This window comes from Pleurodeles waltl, chromosome 7, assembly GCF_031143425.1.
Source record: "Pleurodeles waltl isolate 20211129_DDA chromosome 7, aPleWal1.hap1.20221129, whole genome shotgun sequence".
In the NCBI taxonomy this organism is placed as follows: domain Eukaryota; kingdom Metazoa; phylum Chordata; class Amphibia; order Caudata; family Salamandridae; genus Pleurodeles; species Pleurodeles waltl.
Genome location: NC_090446.1, coordinates 268,645,989 through 268,666,719, shown reverse-complemented (window position 1 = coordinate 268,666,719; position 20,731 = coordinate 268,645,989).

The following is a 20,731-nucleotide window of genomic DNA, read 5'->3' as shown; positions in this document are numbered from 1 at the left end:
GTGATCACCACTGCACTTGTTAAACAGTTGGGTCTAGGTTATTGATCTAATGTAGCGAATATCCACACATTTTGTATCCAACACCAAATTATCTATTATTCCAAACATTCCTATCAACAAAATCTACCACAAACTTCCCACTGTTTTTATCTTCAAACAATCCTAATATTTTGGCAAATCTTTTCTTCCCAGCTTGCCTATCCTCACTATCACTACATCTCCAACCTTAAACACTTTGGGACATATTTATGATGCCTGTAGTGCCACCTTGCGCCACATTTGCCTCATTTTTTCTTTACCAAATGTAGCGTTAAGGTGGCATTTCCCATGTGACATATTTACAAAGTGGTCCAAAGCAAGCACTGTGCTACTTTGTAAACCCTTGTGCCACATTATGCCTCCGTCATGGAAGGGCAGTGTTCCCACGCAGTGAGGCCCAGAAGGATGGCACAGTGAAATTTACTAGATTTCACTGTGCCATTTTTAGCATCATTATTAACGCCTGCCTAAGGCATGCATTGAGATGGCATTCCCATTGAAAACAATGGCTCCCTGTGCTTTGCTGCATTAGCACCATAATTTATGGTGCTAATCCAGGAAAGCGCCACATTAGCACCATAAATTATGACACTAATGTGGACATAGATGCCATGGTGCACCATATTGTACATACGGCACACACATGGTGTCATTAGAGAGACACAATGGGGCACTAGAGAAGTGGCTGATCATGAATGATGTGCCACTTTTCCATAAATATGCCCACTTTATCTCATCTTCTTTACAACACATTTTTTATGTCATTATTTAAGCATAACCTTTATTTCTCATACCTATTCTTGAGCTTTTCATTTTGTTCTTCCACCATCCATGGTTGTCACAAAAGTCTACTTGGCCTCCTACCCCTCCTTATTTTCAAAAGGAGGTTTGCCTCTATCTCAAGAAGGAGTCACTCTGCACAACCAAAACAAATCACCAATAGTGTTCTTAACAATTTCCTACTGCAGAACAATAAACATCTTCCCCTTTTCATCACTGTAATCCTCATTTCCGCATTTCCATTGCTTTGAGGAAAATACACTGTTGTGAGAATGTGAATTATGGCAAGTTTTTTTCCTGAAAAAAATCAATTTCCAAAAGACACAAAAGACACAGGGGCTCATTCCTAGTCCGGCGGGCGCTGCCCGCCAGGTGGAAACCGCCCAAAGACCGCACCGCGTTCAAATGACCGCAGGGGTCATTTTGACTTTCCCGCTGGGCCGGCGGGCGATCTCCAGAAGATCGCCCGCCGGCCCAGCGGGAAAGCCCCTGCAACGAGGAAGCCGGCTCCGAATGGAGCCGGCGGAGTTGCAGGGGTGCGATGGGTGCAGTAGCACCCGTCGCGATTTTCACTGTCTGCATAGCAGGCAGTGAAAATCATGGTGGGGCCCTGTTAGGGGGCCCCTGCACTGCCCATGCCAGTGGCATGGGCAGTGCAGGGGCCCCCAGGGGCCCCACGACACCCGTTCCCGCCATCCTGTTCCTGGCAGGTTTTACCGCCAGGAACAGGCTGGCGGGAAGGGGGTCGGAATCCCCATGGTGGCGCTGCAAGCAGCGCCGCCATGGAGGATTCCCTGGGCCAGGGGAAAACCGGCGGGAAACCGCCGGTTCCCCTTTTCTGACCGCGGCTTTAACGCCGCGGTCAGAATAGCCCTGGAAGCACCGCCAGCCTGTTGGCGGTGCTTCCGTTGCCCTCCACCCTGGCGGTTTCAAACCGCCAGGGTCGAAATGAGGGCCACAATCTGCACGCCTCTGTCTGAGGCTAAATTTCTTAGAAAACCCCTCCTTAACAAACACCTCACTTAAAAACTTTATAACTTGTTTCATGTAAATCTGACTAACACTTTTCAGCTCTGGCTGTGAGAAAATACTTCTTTTTTCATAGTTAGCCCCCATTTTTTACCTGGTATTTGATGTGGTCTCAAAGTTATTAGTGCCCTGGTCCCTATCCAACCAGGTTCCCTAGGCCAGATCTCTTTCCCAAAACTGTTGCGATGCATTGACACAATTGGCAACACCTTTGCCACTATAAGTCCCTAGTAAATGGTACTTAGGTTCCCAGGGCATGGCGTACTAAGGGTAGGCCCTTGAAGGCAGCAGCACAGATTGTGCCACCCTTTAGGGTCATGCATCCAGATACACTCAACACTGCCATTGCAGGCTGAGTGTCCTGGTGCAATCCTAAAATGCAAAAAATCAACATGGCACACAGCCTGTGTGCCTTGTCCACTATACACTGCATGCAACATAGGTAAATCACTCCTCTGGTAGGCCTTCCAGCCCTATGGCAGGGTGCACTATATTGTGTGTGTGTGGCATAGATGTATGAATAATATGTCTCTACTGTGTCCTTACCAAACCTAGGACATAGAAAGTGAACAGAGCAGCCATTTTAAATGCATGCAGTGGACATTGGTCAGTACGAGATTCACAGCTACATGATGACCACTCTGAACCCTGGGTTGTTTGGTATCAAACTACTCAGAATGATAAATCTAAACTGGCACCAGTATTAGAATTATTGCAAAATTTACCCAGGGGCCAACTTAGAGGTGACCGCTACAAAGTTAACTACACTGACATGGTTGCTGGCCGGTCACAACCAGCCTGCTACCACCAGACAAGATTGTGGGTCCCAGAACAAAGCTCTTCCTGGATGGAGGTGTCACCCCTCCCTCCTTAGGAATGTGCACTGCCCTGGTAGCAAATACTTGAAACCTGACCCCAAGCCTCCTGCTAGCTGCAGGTGGCCACCCCTGTTGCAACCCCCTACTTTTGGTGGGAGCATCGGCGCAAAAAGACACAAAAGAAAAGAGAAGTGGTGAGCCCCAGCTTGCACCACCCCTAAGGTGTTGCATGCGAGGTAACCCCTCCATTTCATTTCCACCATCTTGCATGGAAGAAAAATAGCCAATCAGGTGTAGGGAAGTGACTTTTGCCCACAGAAAGTGGTCAGTTAATGGGTGTAGCCACCCTAAGATAGATGACCCATTGGTCAGTACTAGGTACTCCCCTAAACGCCCACTAAATACAGTATCTAGTGCGCCCCTCTAGACGAGAGATTCAGATTCCAAGGACACAAGAGGACCAGCAACAAAGAAGACCCAAGTCTAAAGAACTGAAGTCCTGCTACACCAAGAAAAAGGTGTCAAACCCTGCCTGCTGCATCCAGGACGACAGTCTCTGCTAAGAGGTTGCTCAGACATCTGATAGACCCTAAAAAAAACCAGAGTACCGCCACTCTTTGAAAAATTGCTGAAGATCGCCCTTCAAAGTGAAGGCATCACCCCCTACAACAAAGACTAATAGACAAGTGAAGTCCAGTTCACTGACCAGCTGCTGACCAAGGAATCAAACTTTGCAGCCAGACCAAATTTCACCCAATGGACCACAGGGATAAAACCTACCAGTGTGTTCAGTTTGGTGGCAGTGTGATCTCCAGTGGCAGAACTGTGCAATAGCCCCATGTACTGGTGACTCAATGTCAGACACCCAGAAGGACAGTCCATTCCGGAATGAAAAAGGACTAGAAGGAAGCTCCAGTCAGGGGACTTCAGAAAACACCAGGACCTCCCAGCAGGGTGCCCCTACTGACCTGCAAGCGACCTACCTCCTGCTTCCTTTGCACACAGCTCCTGGCTCATAAATTTGCTCTGCAGCTGGCCACCATGTGCCCTTCAGCGAAGATCCGGCTGTGTAATAAGGGTCCCACCCTTGTGTCCTCGACACTCCAAGGGGACCCACCAGACTCACCTTGAAGTCCACCTGTGCAGTTCTTTTCCAATTGGTCCCCCATGGTGGCCTTGCACCAGCTTCAATAACTTTCTGCAGCTGCTCCCACCGCAACCGGGAGCCGCCCAAACTTCTCCAGCTGGTCCACAGGTCCCACCTACGACCTTGACCCATCTGCAAAAGGAGACATTGGTAATGCATTGCCTGATTTTATAAGCATTTTAAAAATATTTCTCCATTGATTCCTATGGAGCGTAGCTACGCATAGAACTGAGACATGTTATACATTTTGAAATTTCCTAATTTGAAAAGTACTTAACCGATTTTGATGATTTTGGTCTTAAAAATGTTATAAAAATCTGAAGTATTTTTGTAAATTGGTCTTGAGTTATTCATTTGAGTGTATGGTCTCATTCATTGATATTGTGAGTGCCACAAATGCTTTGCACTTCTCCAAGATTAGCTTAGCTGCTTGACCAAGCTACCACAAAAATTAGAGCATTAGGTGGTCTAGTTTGTACCTCTATACACCAATGTTTGGTTGCCCAGACCCTCTATACAGTGTGCCTGGTTTTGCACACTACATGGAGGGCCAGCCTCCTACACCAGCCATTGAGAATACTTATCCATCAACAGCAACAAAATCCTCCTACCCACACCTTGCACAAGACAAGCACTGGCAATGACAGTAGGTCTGGCTTTAAAGGAAAGTTCTATGGTATTTTGAAACGTTTTAACTATGGAATAGCATGGGAATTAATATATAAATGTGTGTGGAAGCAAAGAACTATTGGTGTAGGTTCAAAGCTCAGGTGACAGTTGTGCTGTCAAGCCAGACCTAATAATCCATATAGGTTAATGACTATCCTCATTTCATCTGTGCTGCTGCCAGAGACAGACAAACACCTTAAGTTATTTAGTTATCTAAGGCACTTTTACAGCGTTACAATATCATGTGTGTGCCCCAGAAAGTTCAAGCTCAGCTACCTGGATAAGTAAGTTACCTTCAGGTCAAACACTATTTTTGTGGAAGCACACAACTGCTGTCCAACCAAATCATGTACTCCTGGCTACCAACATGTGGGCAGAGCCAAAGCCCTTCTGCAGGGATGCTTACATATTTGTCTGGCTATAGCCACGCAGTCTAACTATACCATAAAAAGTATCTGTAATATCCAAACCAATTGTTTCCCAGGGTCTGGTAGGTAAGGACATTCCCTAAGTCCTTGTTTGTGATTTGTAGCACATTAAAAAAAAAGTATGCACCCTTTTCTTTACATCCATCCATTCCCAGACACCAGAAATCCATTCTCAACCTCCGTTTCAATCCACTTATACCTGGATGATCTCCATGAATTAAATCTAATACTCTTTCCAATATGACACTCAGTACTACTAATGAAACATTTCTGAACCATACTTATTCTCTATTACTCAAGTTATTCATTATGCCAGCTTATCCTTGCACTTCATCATATGTCTTTTTTTTGCCCAACCTTGCACCACTTAACCCATCCAGAGATGTTTTAAGGCATGGGCAAAGTGAACAGTTTCCAAGGATCCCACTATTCAAGGCCCCCTGGGGTAAACTGATTGTGACAGTCAGAATTCCTGCAGTAATAATGTTACAGAAATAGGAGATGTTTCTAATTTTACAGATTCCTATAAGAACTTAGAGTCATGTATACTAAGGCCCAAATGTAAGAAGCACTATTTAGGAAAGTACTCTCTTTCTTGGCATGGTTACTCCCTTTTCTGCTTGATGTTAGTGTGATTGACTGTGTCACTGGGATCCTGTTAACCAGGACTCCCTCTTCCAAAACTCAGTATTTCATCCCACTATAAGCACACGGGTCCCTCATTATAAGTCCCTAGTATATGGCTCCTAGGTACTCAGGGCATTGGGGTTCCAGAGTATTCCTATGGGTTACAGCATATATTTTGCCACCCATACCAAGCAAAGGGTTCTGCAGGACTGCCATTGCAGCCTTTGTGAAAAGGTGCATGCACCTTTTCACTGCCACTTTTCAATGCACCAGGCCATTTATAAGTCATCCCTATGGCAGGCCTTCTATCCCAGAGGGCAGGGTCCAAAGTACCTGTGTGTGAGGTCACCCCTGCACTAAATGTGGTGCCCCCGTGAACTCTGTGTCCATTTTTCCCAGACTTCATGAGTGTGGGACACCATTTTCCGCATGTACTGGACATAGGTCAATAATTGTAACTCTGAACATATGCATGTTTGGTATCAAACATGTTGGAATCATACCCCAATGCTTTTGCAAGCACTGGTTGTATGATCCCATGCACTCTGGGGGCTCTTAGAGGACCCCCAGTATTGCCATTACAGCCTTCTTAGGGTTTCTAGGCAGCCTAAGCTGCTGACACCTCCCAGACAGGTTGCTGCCCTCCTGCTGCTTGAGAATCTCAAGCCCAGGAAGGCAGAACAAAGGGTTTCCTTTGGGAGGGGGTTATTACACCGTCTCCTTTTGGAAATAGGTGTTACAGGCTTGGGAGGGGTAGCCTCCCCAAGCCACTAGCAATGGGTCCCTGGATTTTGGCATCTTGGATTCAATGTTGGCAGGGAACTCTGGGAGCATCTGAGTGGCCAGGCGAGGCAGGTGGCGGCAGAACCCCCTCCCGATAGGTGCTTACCTGGGTAGGTGACCAATCCCCCTTTCAGGGCTATTTAGGGTCTCTCTCTTGGGTGGGTCCTCAGAGTTGGATTGCAAGACCCCAGCAGGATTCCTCTGCAATCTCCACTTCAACTTCTGACTGAAGAAACTGCATATGTATGCTCCGGGACCCGACAAGCTGCAACAAAGAAGCAAGACACCTCCTGCAACATTGTATGCATGGCTCCTTCCAGCAACTGCAACATTTCCCTGGTAGTGCATCCGCTGAGGACAGCCCATCTTCAGCCTGCATCAAAAGGAAGAAGAAACCTCCCTTGGAGTGATGGAGTCATTCCCCTCCTTCTGCAAGCACCAACTACAACCATGACCGCCTGCATGGATCCCTCTCCTGCTGAGCTGCGTGGATCCTCTACCTGGGTTGGTGGACTGAAGTGGTCCCAGCATTCCTCTCTTCCAGCTATCCAACTTGAGTCGAGGTAAGCTCTTCCTTGCCCACGCAGGACAGTACCCCTGTGCACCGCATCTTTTGCAGCTGCCAAGGTTTGTTGGCATCTTGAAGCTCCAGCCCCCAACACTCCAACCTGTGACGCACAGCTCCCTGAGTGATTCTCTGGCAGTGTGGGAGGTGTTTTTGTAGTGTTGCATAGGACTCCTCATCGTCTTTTGTGTCCCCATCCTGTGGGACTCCTGAGGGTGCTACCTGGGCTTCTTTGGGCCCTCTGATTTCTCCTCTGGTGTAGAGTCCACCTGGTCCTTCCTGGTCCTCGGCAACTCCACTTTTCACTAACCACAAGTTTTGCGTGTGCCAAGGCTTGTTGGCAGAATCCCAAGATGCAAACCTGACTGCAAGTCTCCTTCTGGCTTGGGACATCACCTGCATCCTCCAGGAACTCTGCTTCATTTTCTTGGTTGCAGTGCTGACTCTCCTTCTTCACCGACGACTCACCTCTTGCACCTTCAGTCGGGTGGGTAAGGGCTTCTGCCCTTCCTGGACTCTGCTGTGCTTCTTGGACTTGGTCCCCTTCTTCCATAGGTCCTCTTGTCTGGGAATCCACTGTTGGTGTCTTGCAGTCTCTTCTGGGACATTATTATTCTTTTCTTCGAAGTGGGTGTTCTGGGGAAGTTACAGTGATTTAGTCCTGCTTTCCTGGTCACTGGGGTGGATTGTGGTACTTAACTTTGGGTTTTTCTAGTACTCCCAGCACTTACTTAGGTGGGGAACCGACTTTCGCATTCCATTTTTTTTAGTATATGGTTTCTGCTCCCCCTAGGGCTATTTCTCTCCATTGTTTCACTATTTGCACTGTTTTCTAACAGCTTTTATGCCTATTTCTGCATACTAGTGTATTTAATTTGTATATTACTTACCTCCTAAGGGAGTATAACCTCTATGGTATTTTTGGTATTTGTGTCACCAAAATAAAGTGTTTTCTTTCATATGTGTAAGTACTATGGCCCATATTTATACTTTTTTAGCGCCACATTTGTGTTGTTTTTTTACATAAAATTGAGCTGCTTTTTTGTAAAAAAAATTCTAAAAAAGTATAAATATGGGTCTCAGTGTGACTACAGTGGTATTGCATGAGCTTTGCATGTCTTCTAGATAAGCCTTGGCTGCTCACCCACAGCTACCTCTAGAGAGCCTGGATTCTAGATACTGACTAATAAGGTATACCTGGACCTTCTATAAGATGTAAGCACCATAGGTACACACCACACACCAAGCCAGCCTCCTACAAATCATAATTTTTTTGATGCAAATGTGACAATAGTGTGGCAAAAACACTGCACCATATTTACAAAGTTGTGCAATGCACACATTGCTCCACTTTGTAGACCCTTGAACCACAATATGCCTGTGCCAGGCATAATGTATGCTGGAGGTACTTCCCCCCATTAAGGGGGTCGGCAAATATGGCTCAGGGGAATTTATGAGATTCAACTGTGCCATTCTTAACTTCATTTTTAACACCTGCACAGAGCAGTCATTAAAAGGAGGCATACCATTATTTTTAATGGGCCTCTATGTACTTTGCAGGATTCGCGCCCACATTTGGATTCCAGGAGATCCTTATAGGCTGCAGCATTTCTTTTAGCACCCATAAGGAGCTCATACAACCTTTTAATCAGGACTGCCACTGCATCCCAAGTGATATAGTGCACACACACTACTTCACAGCCATGTTCACTGCACTAAGGTAACTTATGAGTCACCTATATGTCTAACCTCCATTTACTGAAGGCTAGGTGCAAAGTTATTGTGTGTGAGGGCACCCTTGCACTAGCAAAGGTGCCCCCACGTTGTCAAGGGCAAATTCCCTGGACTTCGTGAGTGCGGGGATACCATTATAAACGTGCGCTACATATATGTCAATACATATATGTAGCTTCACAATGGTAACTCCAAATACAGCCAATTGAGGTGTCTAAGATCATGGAACTGTCCCTCCAATCCAAATCTGGTATTGGGGGCCAATCCGAGGCACCCTGGGGCCTCCACCATGGACCCCAAGTACTGCCAAACCAGCTCTCTGAGGTTTCCACTGCAGCCCCAGCTGCTGCCACCTCACAGACAGGGTTCTGCCCTCCTTGGGGACAGAGCAGCTCAATCCCAGGAAAGCAGAACAATGTGTTTCCTTTGGGAGGTGGGTGTTACACCCTATCCCTTTGGAAATAGGTGTTACAGGCTTGGGAGGGGTAGCCTCCCAAAGCCTCTGGAAATGCTTTGAAGAACACAAACAGTGCCCTCCTTGCATAATCCAGTCTACACCGGTTCAGGGACCTCCAGTCCCTGCTCTGGCACGCAACTGGAAAAAGGAAAGGGAAGGGACCACTCCCCTGTCCATAACCACCCCAGGGGTGGTGCCCAGAGCTCCTCCAGTGTCGCTGGTGTTAGCCATCTTGGATTTCAAGCTGTGGGGACCCTCTGGAGACCTCAGAGTGGCTAGTGCCAGCAGGTGATGTCAGAGATCCCTCCTGATAGGTGCATACCTGGGTAGGTAGCCAGTCCCCCTCTCAGGGCTACTTAGGGTCTCTCCTCTGGGTGTTTCCTCAGATTTGGTTTGCTGGAGAAGCTCCTCTGCTTCAGCTTCTGACTGTCGGATCAACCGCAGACTGCTCCAGGAACCACTGTAACTGCAACAAAGTATCCAGGACGACTCCTGTGACCTGCAACTTCAGCTCCAGCCAGCATTTGAAACAGTTTCCAAGAAGTGAACGCTCTGAGAACTGCCTGTCTTCACCCTGCACAAGAATAACCGAAGGAATCTCCCGTGGAGTGATGGAGTCACTTCCCTCCTTCAGCAGGCACCCTTCTGCTATGACAACCGGTACTCTGGGACTCCTCTCCTGACGACAAGCTTGCTCCCTGGAACACAGGTAGTGGACCGAAGTGACCCAGACTGTCCAAAGGTCCAGCTGTCCAAATTTGGTGGAGGTGAGAGCCTGCCTCCCCCTACTGCGACAGTACCCCTGTGCACCACGTCTTCTGCATCGCCTTGGGCTTCTGTGCACTTCTTCCAAAAGCTCTTTGTGCACAGTGTAGCCCAGGTCCCCAGCATTCCATCCTGCAACGCACAGCTCTCTGAGTTGTTCTCGGGTGGCGTGGGACCTTCCTGTGTAGTGCTGTAATGACCACACTTTGCATCTTCCTTGTCCCCATGTTCTGTGACTCCCGTGGGTGATGCCTGGTCTTCTGAGGGCTCTCTGAAGTGCTTAGAGCCCCATCTGTCTCCTCAGCCCGAGTTGAGGCTACTCCTTTTTTACACAGACCGCGTACTTGCTTGAACCAAGGCTTGTTGGCTGAATCCAGCGACGCAAACAGCCTGCATCCAACAACTCAACATGGAACATCACCTGCACCAAGCAGGAACCCACAACCATCTTCTTTGGTGCTCTTCTGTACTTTTCTTCTGACCGGAGAATGCACTTTTGCATCTTCTTCTAAGTTGGCAGAGCTCCTGTCCTTCCTGGACTCTTCTTCAACTTCTGGACTTGGTCTTCTCTCTCCACAGGAATCCATCATTGGTTGCTTGCAGTTTTGCTTGATTCTTGCAGAATCTCTTACCACAACTTGTAGTGTCTCCTGAGGAAACTTGATGTACTTTGCTGCTGCTTTCCTGGGCTCTGGGGTGGGGTACTTTACTTACCTTTGGTGTTTTCCTACACTCCCAGCGGCCCCCCTTTACACCACGCTTGCCTAGGGGGAAATTCGTTTTTCGCATTCCACCATTTTAGTATGTGGTTTGTGTTGCCCCTAGACCCATTGCAATCTATTGTATTTTCTACTGTTTGCACTATTCTATGACTGTTTACTTACCTGATTTTTGTTACTAGTGTATATATTCTGTATAGTACTTACCTCCAGGAGGAGTATTACCTCTAAGATATTTTTGGCTTTGTGTCACTAAAATAAAGTACCTTTATTTTTGGTAACACTGAGGATTGTCTTTTATTGAGTATAAGTACCATGTAGTTAGAGTGGTATTGCAGGAGCTTTGCATGTCTCCAAGTTCAGCCTAAGCTGCTCTGCTAAAGCTACCTCTAGACAGCCTGAGATGGTAGAACACTGCCTACATTTCACTAATAAGGGATAACTCAACCTGGTATAAGGTGTAAGTACTTTAGGTACCCACTGCAAGCCAGGCCAGTCTCCTTCAGTCAGTAACATCGCTGTTGCTGCGGGCAGGAAACTACTATGAACACTAAGGATTCTTGAGGCTAAACAGAGCCTCAGAGTCAGGCACAGTTTAAGTAGGAAGCCATGTAGCTTAGCCAGACACATTTCAGGAGGCCTCTGCATGTGCCTCGCACACAGCTTCTCAGCCGGGAGTCTATGTGTGTTTATGTCACATAGCTCTCATTGTGCTCCGTTCTGCATTTATCACATGCCACACACTGCATTTACTTGGGCATTTGGTTTTTGCAAGCATATGATACATGAGGAAATAATGCAAAATAAAGAATGATGAACACTAAGGGCCCCATTATGAGTTTGGCGGACTCTGTCTGCCAAACTCCTGACAGGGTTGCCGCGGCCTACCCAGCAAATTCCCTGTTTCCAGCTAGGTCGGTGGGTGGAAACCTAAGTTTCGGCCTGCTGGCCTAGCAGGAAACAGTCTACAGCATTGTCGCCAGCTCGTAATCGAGCTGGGGGCAATGCTGACACCAGCAGGATGCACCAGCACCCTTGCAATGTTTACTGTCTGCACAGCAGACAGTAAACATTGCAAGGGTGCTGGCTGTACTGCCCATGCCAAGAGCCTGTGCTGTGCAGGGGCACCCCTGTTGCCCTCTGCACCTGTTCATCACCAGCTTTTTGATGGTGGAGTTACAGCCATGAAACCGCTGGTGGAGAACAAGGTCGTAATACCCAGGACAGCCCTGCTTGTGGCGCTGCGCTGGTGGATTAGCATTTCCTCGACCGCCAGACTGCCGGGATCCAAGATCCTGGCAGAGCTGGAAGTCTGACCACCAGGGTTGTAATGTGGCAGTCGTACCACCGAATTGGCGGCGGTCCAGGCAGCCACTGCAAGAGTGGCGTTCTGTAGACCGCCGCACTCATAATAAGGCCCTAAGTCAATACACTGAAGATACAAACATAAGATTAAGGGGCATATTTATACTCCGTTTGCGCCAAATTTGCGTCGTTTTTTTAGGCGCAAATTCGACGCAAAACTAACTCCATATTTATACTTTGGCGTTAGACGCGTCTAGCGCCAAAGTTCCTGGAATTAGCGTCATTTTTTTCCGTGAACACCTTCCGTGCGTTAATGATATGCAAGGTAGGCGTTCCCGTCTTAAAAAAAGACTCCGATGCTATTGCGTCGGATTTATTCTCCCGGGCAAAAATGACGCCCGGGAGTGGGCGGGTCTAAAAAACCCGCATTTGCGCCGGATTTTAGCGCCTGGGTCAGGGAAGGCGTTAAGGGACCTGTGGGCTCAGAATGAGCCCAGAGGTGCCCTCCCCTGCCCCCAGGGACACCCCCTGCCACCCTTGCCCACCCCAGGAGGACACCCAAGGCTGGAGGGACCCACCCCAGGGACATTAAGGTAAGTCCAGGTAAGTATTTTTTATTTTTTTTAAATTGTGGCATAGGGGGGCCTGATTTGTGCCCCCCTACATGCCACTATGCCCAATGACCATGCCCAGGGGACAGAAGTCCCCTGGGCATGGCCATTGGGCAAGGGGGCATGACTCCTGTCTTTGCTAAGACAGGAGTCATTTCAATGGGGGATGGGTGTCGTAAAAAAATTGCGCAAATCGGGTTAAGACGATTTTTTTGCCTCAGCCTGACTTGCCCCATTTTTAGACGCCCAAACGCCATTTTTCCCTACGCCGGCTCTGCCTGGTGTACGTGTTTTTTTTTCACGCACACCAGGCAGCGCCGGTCGGCTAACGCCGGCTAACGCCATTCAATAAATACGGCGCCCGCATGGCGCTTCAGAATGGCGTTAGCCGGCGCTAATTCTTTTGCCGCAAAACTGCGTTAGCACAGTTTTGCGTCAACAAGTATAAATATGGGCCTAAATACATCTTTGAACACATCATCACACACTTGGCAAACAACTGCACAGGAACTAATGGTTGAGCAATGACTGTGTGCCTTATTTTTATATGAAACCATTCCTTGCTCTGCGTTCACAGAATGATACGGGTATCAGGAAGCATGATTAGTGGGCTCAAAACAGGAAGGGTGAGACACTAGAGGCAGGCAGGTCCCTGAGAGTAACCCACTCTAAGAATGAGCCCCAACACTGGGGAGATAGGATGAGGCCTCACAGGGTGCCAGACATGAAAGGCTCCAATGAGACAACAAGCATTGTGGACATTGGCCAAGGGTAACTAGGAAATTTTTTTTAGGCCATAACCATTCCAGTCCATCATATAATAGAACTGTCCCTGGGAACGTTTGGAATCTAAAATGGCTGTAAATTTATATTCATCATGCCTGCCCACCTGGATAGCAGAGGGTGGAGCAGTCAAACGGGTCACTGGTGTTACTGGCTGAGGAATCTATGGTTTTTGGTGTGTCGGTTTGGCACTTATCCCGAAGACCTGTCATTCTTGAGTCGTAGGATGTTTCCCCTTTTCAGCCTTTCTTTCCCGGAGTCGATGATTCAGTATGGCCTCCAAGTCAATGAATTCCCCACAAACATCTGGGAGATATACTATTTGTAAGACAGGATCTTTTAATTTTTCACTTAACCTTTGGTAAAAGACTTTTATTTCTGGCCAACCTGCTTTGACTACCAACCTGTGAAAATATGGTCCGGGAACAGAAGGTGGATAAATGATAGGATGCGCCATATGCTTGGGATCTCTGTGAATTATGAGCACAATGATTTCACTGAAGCAGGCGGGGCCAGGAACATTGACTTTGCTGCAGTCAGAAAACGACAGCTAACACAAAGGCTTCTCAAGGCAAAGCAGAGCATCAGAGTCAGGCACGGTTTAAATAGGAAGCCTCAGTCCACACCCAAACTCACTGAAGGGGACCTACGCATGTGCCTTGCATGCAGATTCTTGGCAGGGATTCTGTGGCCCATATTTATACTTTTTTAGCGCCGCATTTGGGCTGCTTTTTGATGCAAAAACGGTACAAACTAACAGAATACAATTGGATTTTGCAAGTTTGCGCCGCTTTTGCGTCAAAAAGCGGCGCAAATGCGGCGCTAAAAAAGTATAAATATGGGCCTGTGTGTTTTACGGCAGGAAGCTCTCATTGTGCTCAGTTCTGCATTTGACTGCACCTAGCCATTCCTTGGCATCTGGTTACTGCAAGCATATGATGCATGAACGAACTATGCACAATATAAAAAGATAAACACTAGGTGAATGCATTGATGAAACAAACATAACAGTAAAAACATCTATGAACATAGCATCACACACTTGACAAACAAGCATGCAGGAGCTCATGGTTGAGTAATGACTACCGCCTCATTGTTCTATATTACCAATCCTTAATCTGCATTTGCAGAATGATATGTGTATCAGGAAATGTGATTAGTGGGCTCAATACAGGAATGTTGATATGTATATCAGGAGGTGTGATTAGTGGGCTCAATACAGGAAGGGCGAGATAAGAGAGGCTGTAAAATCTGACTTAACCATAAGTCAGATGCTAGAAATGGCGTCTCTAGTTGGCAGGGGTATACACTCAGTCCAAAGAGGGACCACCACCACCCTAGCCAGGGTAAGCCAGATACACACTAAAGGATAACCTGTGGTCACCCTCTGATATCTTGGCAGTCAGGCTTATCCGAAAAGCGAATGTGTGAAGTAGTTGTGCAACATCCACTTAGTAGCACAATGAAACCACCAAGACTACACACATGTCCAGAAAAATAGACAATACTTTTATAAACAAATTAAGACAAAAATAACAAAAATCCAATGAGTAGAAGTCAAATTATGAATTTGTAAAGAACAAAATAGCATTTTAGCATTTTGAAGCAACTAGGAGTTTAGGGGTTACTTGTTGTCGAGCTGGAATGGGACAAAGTCAAGAATTCAGGCAGGTCACAATGGAGCGCAGGACTACAGAACAGGCTACAGGACCCACGCAGGACCTGCTGAGCAAAGTACCTTAATTCTGGTCTCAGTCACAAGATGTGTAGATTTATCTCATGCAGTGCTGGAGATGTCTTGGTTCCAGGGGTGAAGCACCAGTGCTGTGATGCTTCAGTTCTGAAGCAGATGCAAAGGGTTTCTCCACACAGTCCATTCCACGCAGTCCATGCATCCATGAGTTGATCTTCCTTCAGGAGTGGCGGCAATGGTTCTAAAGTGATGTTAATGCATTGGTTCCAAAGCCGATGCACCAGTTTCTCCATGCAGTGAAGGGATGCTCTAATCTTCATTCAGCAGTGGCAGTGATGCAGTGGTTCCATAGGAGCGATGATGCAATGGTAAAGCATTGGCACCGAATGTGATTCGCTGGTTCTACTCCCACAACTGGGTCAATGTGTCTGTTGCTGCTTCCAGCAGGTAGGAGATGCATTGATTTTGCTGGTACAAGTTCCTGGGACCACTTTCGGTGAACCAGACACAGGAGCAGTGGTGGAGACTTTGATATCCCTGAGTCTCTAGCAACATGAGGCAAGCCAACACAACCTTGGAGATCATTTGAGTTGCAAGGTATAATCCAGCTCTCCCTCAGCAAGGTCAGAGAGGAGCAGGCAGCAGGACAGCACAGCAGTAAAGCAGTTCTTCAAAGTCAGCAGTCCAGCAGACTAACAGTCCTTGATGCAGCACAGCAGTTCCTTTAACATAGCCCAGTTGTAGGTTCTGAAGTGTCTGATTTGTTGGGGTCAGAGAACCAGTGCTCATACTCAAAATTGCCTTTGAAGAGGGATGACTTCAAAGAAGGGTCTTTGAAGTGTACAAGTATACTTGCTTCCGTAGCCTCTGCTACAGATTATCAGTAGGTTGTAATCAACCCTTTGTGTGGGGACAGATACTGCCTATTCAGGTATAGGTCGCACCCCTTCCAGCTCTTCCTGTCAAGGGAGAGCCATCAGAATGCATAGAAGTTCAGATGAGCACTCAGACATACTAACCTCCTTGTGTTTGAGGTGATCAAAATGGAATACACAAACTGTAGCTGTTGGCCCACCCAAGATTGTATTGGATGCAGGTTGCGGCCACACAAAGCTGTAAGAGCAGAGAAATGCCTCATCCTAAAAGTGGCATTTCTGAAATAGTAATGTTAAATCTGTTGTTACAAGTAAAAAGGGTTTTATCATTACCATTCAAATGATATGAAACATGAAATAGCTATTCCTTCTCGATCAGGAATTTTGACTTAAAGATGTAATAAGAAATTCCCAATGTTAACCTATCAGAGGGATAAGCCTCACAATACTGAAAAAGAACGCTGGGAATTTTTCACCTCCAGGACATACAAAACTTAAAAGTACATGTCCTGCCTTTTAGTTACATAGCACCCTGCCCAATGGGCTACCTAGGGCCTACCTTAGGAGTTACTTATATTTAAAATGTGAGTTTAAGGCTTTGCAAGGTGTTCTAAATGACAAGTAGAAGTGGCAGTCAAACTGCAAATAAAGGCTCTGAAGTGGCAGGCCTGAGGCATGTTCAAGGGGCTACTTAAGTGGGTGGCTCAATCAGTGCTGAAGGCCCACTAGTAGCATTACATTTACAAGACTTGGGTATATGGCATACCACTTTACAATGGACTTACAAGTAAATTAAATATGTTAATTTGTGTGCGAATACACAAATGTTGTGTTTAAGGGAAAAAGTGCATACCCTTCAGCACTGGTCAGCAGTGGTAACATGCTCAGAGTCCTAGGGCCAACAAAAAGAATCATCAGAAATATGAGGCATGCAGGCAAAATGTTTGGGAGAAAACCACTCTAAGGCTGACAGGTCTAAAATTAAGATTTCACATTAGGATTTCAAAGACATCAAACATGAACCAGTTCTCGCTTCCCATTTATTCACTTATAACATGTAATAAAGCAACTGCAATATTATCCTATGGGAGAGATAGGAATTCCAGTAGTGAAAAAAAAATACAGTTAAGGGTTTTTCACTACTGCAACATGTAAAACATGTCCAACTTTTTAAATACATTGCACCCAGCCCTCTGAGCTACCCTAGGGGTGACATATATATTACAAAGGAAGGTTTGGGTCTGGCAAAAGGTTTATTTTGCCAAGTCGAAATGACAGTTAAATTGCACACACAGGCTCTCAAATGGCAGGCCTGAGATATGTTTAAAGGGCTACTTAAGTGGGTGGCACAATTAGTGCGGCAGACCCAACAGTAGCATTGAATTTATAGGCCAATGGCACATGTAGTGCCACTTTATTGGGGACTTAAAAGTAAATCAAATATGCCTATTGGAAATAAGCCAATCCTACCATGTTTTGAGGAGAGAGCACAAGCACGTTAGCACCGGTGAGCTGTGGTAAAGCTCACAGAGTCCTAAGGTCAACAAAAATGAATCCCACAAAAGTAAGGGGAAGAAGGCAAAATGTTTGGGGGGGCCCTGCAGAGAGGGTCAGGTTCAACAAACAGCGTGGCAACTCTGTTTGCTGTGCTGTAATGCACATTAAAACCTGTCCTTTAGTGAACATGCGTAGTTTGGCCAGCCTTAATCGTTGCTCTCTCATGCCCTTGGTTGGCAATTACGTTGAAAAATAATGTTTGTGTAGTTTTTCTCTTTTTACCCCACCTCACCTCTTCTATCTTAACTCTCTATCTCTACTTCTCTAATTACCCTCGATCCTCTCTCTATATCTCTGCTCTTTGTACCTCCTATATGTCTTCCTTACCTCTCTCTCTCTCAATATACCTAATATGCCTCAAGCACACTAGTCTCTCTGCCTTTACCCCCTTTTCTCGTCATCAACTCCTCTGTCTCTCTCTCTCTCTCTCTTTCTCTCGCTCTCTGTCTTTCTCTGTCTCTTTTTTCTCTAGCAGTCATTCAATCACAAACCTGTCTCTGTAGCTCCTTCACCCTGTCTGCTGTCCTCTTCCACCCCAACTATCTCGCTTAGCCTCTTTCTTTATAGATCTCTCTATTTCACCATCTCCTCCTCTCACTACTCCCTAACTCTTTATAAACCTTATTTCTTTTTCTCTCTTCCATGTATGCCTCACAACTTCCTCTTATCTTTCTATACTACATTTCTTTCCCTTCACTTCAACCCCTGCTCTGCCTTGCTCTCTTCCCTACTTCTCTTTTTACTTTACCCTTTTGTCCATACCTCTTCTCATTTTTCTCTCGTCCCACCATACATCTCTTTGTTTTTCCTCAAGCTTCTCTGTCTACATCTACCTTTTGCTGCCTTTAACTCTCTCTCTAGTTCACCATTTTCTGCATTATTTATTTATGTATCTCATCACTTGTAGTACTGTACTCTACTGCCTTGCTCTATAATTTGTTCTCCCTATCGCTACCTAACTCTATTGCCTGTCTGCTAAAATGTTACCTATTTCTCTACCTCTTTTTCTCTACCAATATCTTACTTTATTTCTTTCTCTCCTTGTCTTTCCTTGGGCCCCACAAATCCTTAAGATGTTACTGACTTAAACATCAAAAAGCAATCAGGGGCCAAAGTCATATGTGCTTTCAAAGGAGGATTATAATTCATAAGTAAAAGTGTGAGAAATAGTGTTGTTGGTTGACTGGGGTGTGTGGGCATTTCAAGCAGCAACCATGATCCTTGTCAGGGTGAGGCACAAGTTGCCCCTAAATTAATCTGTGACTAACTCTCTGGTAGCTTGGCTTGGCACAGAGTAAGTCAACTTAGAGGCAATGGGTAAAGTATTTGTTCAACACTTCAAACAGTAGTAATGTGAGAACATCACACAAAAATGATCCTATAACAGATTAGAAAAAGAGAGGGATTTTTTTTTAAATAAAACAATACCAAAACTCCAGATATCTAATCAATAAAACCAGAGATATGCATGTTTAAAGATTTCAAGGAAAATACTGCCAAAAAGCACAAAGTTCTAACTGTGGATAGCTGATTGTGCTGGACCAGGACAAAGTCATAAGTTCAGGCTGGCTAAGATGAGGCACATGGTGGCTACAGGAACACAGTTAGGCCCACTGAACAAAGTACCTTGAATCCTGATTTGTGGAACATTGCTAGTGTCTGCGTCAAAGATGTGTTGTGCAGCCAAAGTTATGTTTTGGTTCTGAGATGCAGGGAGGGTATGTTGCAAGGTCCTGCATTGTGGTTGAGGATACTGCTGATGAGGGCTTTCAATGCGAAGTCCAGCATCGAGAGTGCGATGCGCAGTCAAGCAATGCAAGGGCTCCGATTAGCTGCAAGGATGCTATGTGGAGTTTAGCGTTATAATCGAGGCTGACATCCACCAAGGATAAAAGGGCCAGCACTTAGGATGTGTCATGCATGGCAGTTCAGATGAGGTGATGGGCTCCAATGCATTGTGGCTCTTTGCTACAGAACTGATCCATGAGGCAACAGTAATGCAACGGTTCTTCTCAGGGTTGGGCCATGCAGCAGAGGGAATGCGTTGGTTCCACTGAATCCACAGAGGCTGCCAAAGCACTTTAGGCACTAAGGGTCCAGGATTGGGGTGGCACCACTTGGCAGAGTAGACTCACAAACGGGAGAGGCTAGATGCTGGGTCCAAGGTTGTTGAAGGCTTCTGTGCCTGAAGCTCTAGTCAGGAGGCAAGCCACCTAGCCCTTTTAGTCACTTTGGGGCCCTGGGTTCAACAAATGCAGGTCCAGTCCTTCTCATCCAAGCATTAGGACAGAAGGCAGCAGGTCAGCACAGCAAGGCAGAAGTGCTTCAGAACAGCAGTCCTTCTTGCTGGCAGAGGATCCACAGGTCCTGAAGAGTTGGTGTCTGGGGTACGATATCTATACCTGGGCCTTCCTTTGAAGTGGGAGAAGCGTCTAGAAATTTCATTTAATGTCCAGAGGCGGCCTGCCTTCCCTGTTTGGGCTCAAGAGTAACTACAGTGGGATACAGCCCTTTGTGTAAAGGCAAGAAACAGTCTAATCAAGTATAAGTAGGGCTGTGCCCAGCTGTGCCCTCCCACCCTGCCAGTGATGGCCCATCCAAGCACACCTAAGCTCCCTATTGTGTGTGTGTGGCTGTCTCGAAGCAATACACAAACCCCAACTGTCAATTATACCCATTTAGATGACCCAGAGACCGCCTTCAGGCACTAAGGCCCTCATTTCAACCTTGGCGGTCTTTTCTCAAGACCGCCGAGGTGCCGCCGGGCTGAAGACCGCCAGTGTTGGAGGTTTTCCGCCAACCATATTATGACTGCTGGCAACTCTCCGATCTTTTTTGGACGCACTGACGGTCGATGGTGAAGTGGAGGCTGCTCCACCGTCACCACCACTTCATCAGAGCACCGCCCACCGTAATACGACCCAGTATTCGACGTGGCGGTGTTCTGGTGACGGGGTGCTGGCGGCGGAGCAGCCCCCATGGATCCCGTTCCCTCTCGGAGGATCACCTGAGCAGGTAAGGTGATTGTCCGTTAGGGAAGAGGGCGAGGGGTGTTGTGTGGTGTGTGCGTGCATCAGGGTGTGCGTGTGAGTGTTTAGAGGGGTTGTGTGAGTGCGTGTATGCATGCAGGAGGTGTAATGTGTGTAAGGGAAATATAGCGTGTATGTATGTGTGCATGTATGTGCGCTTGTATATGTGTGAGTGGTGTGTGCATGTGTGTAGAGGGTATGGGGGGTATGTGTGGGGGTTTCAATAGGGGTGGTGGTAGGGGGCGGGGGTGGGGAGGGGGACCTACTACCTTTGGGGTGTGGTAGGGGGTGTGTGGGTGTTGGGGGAGGACTCATGGG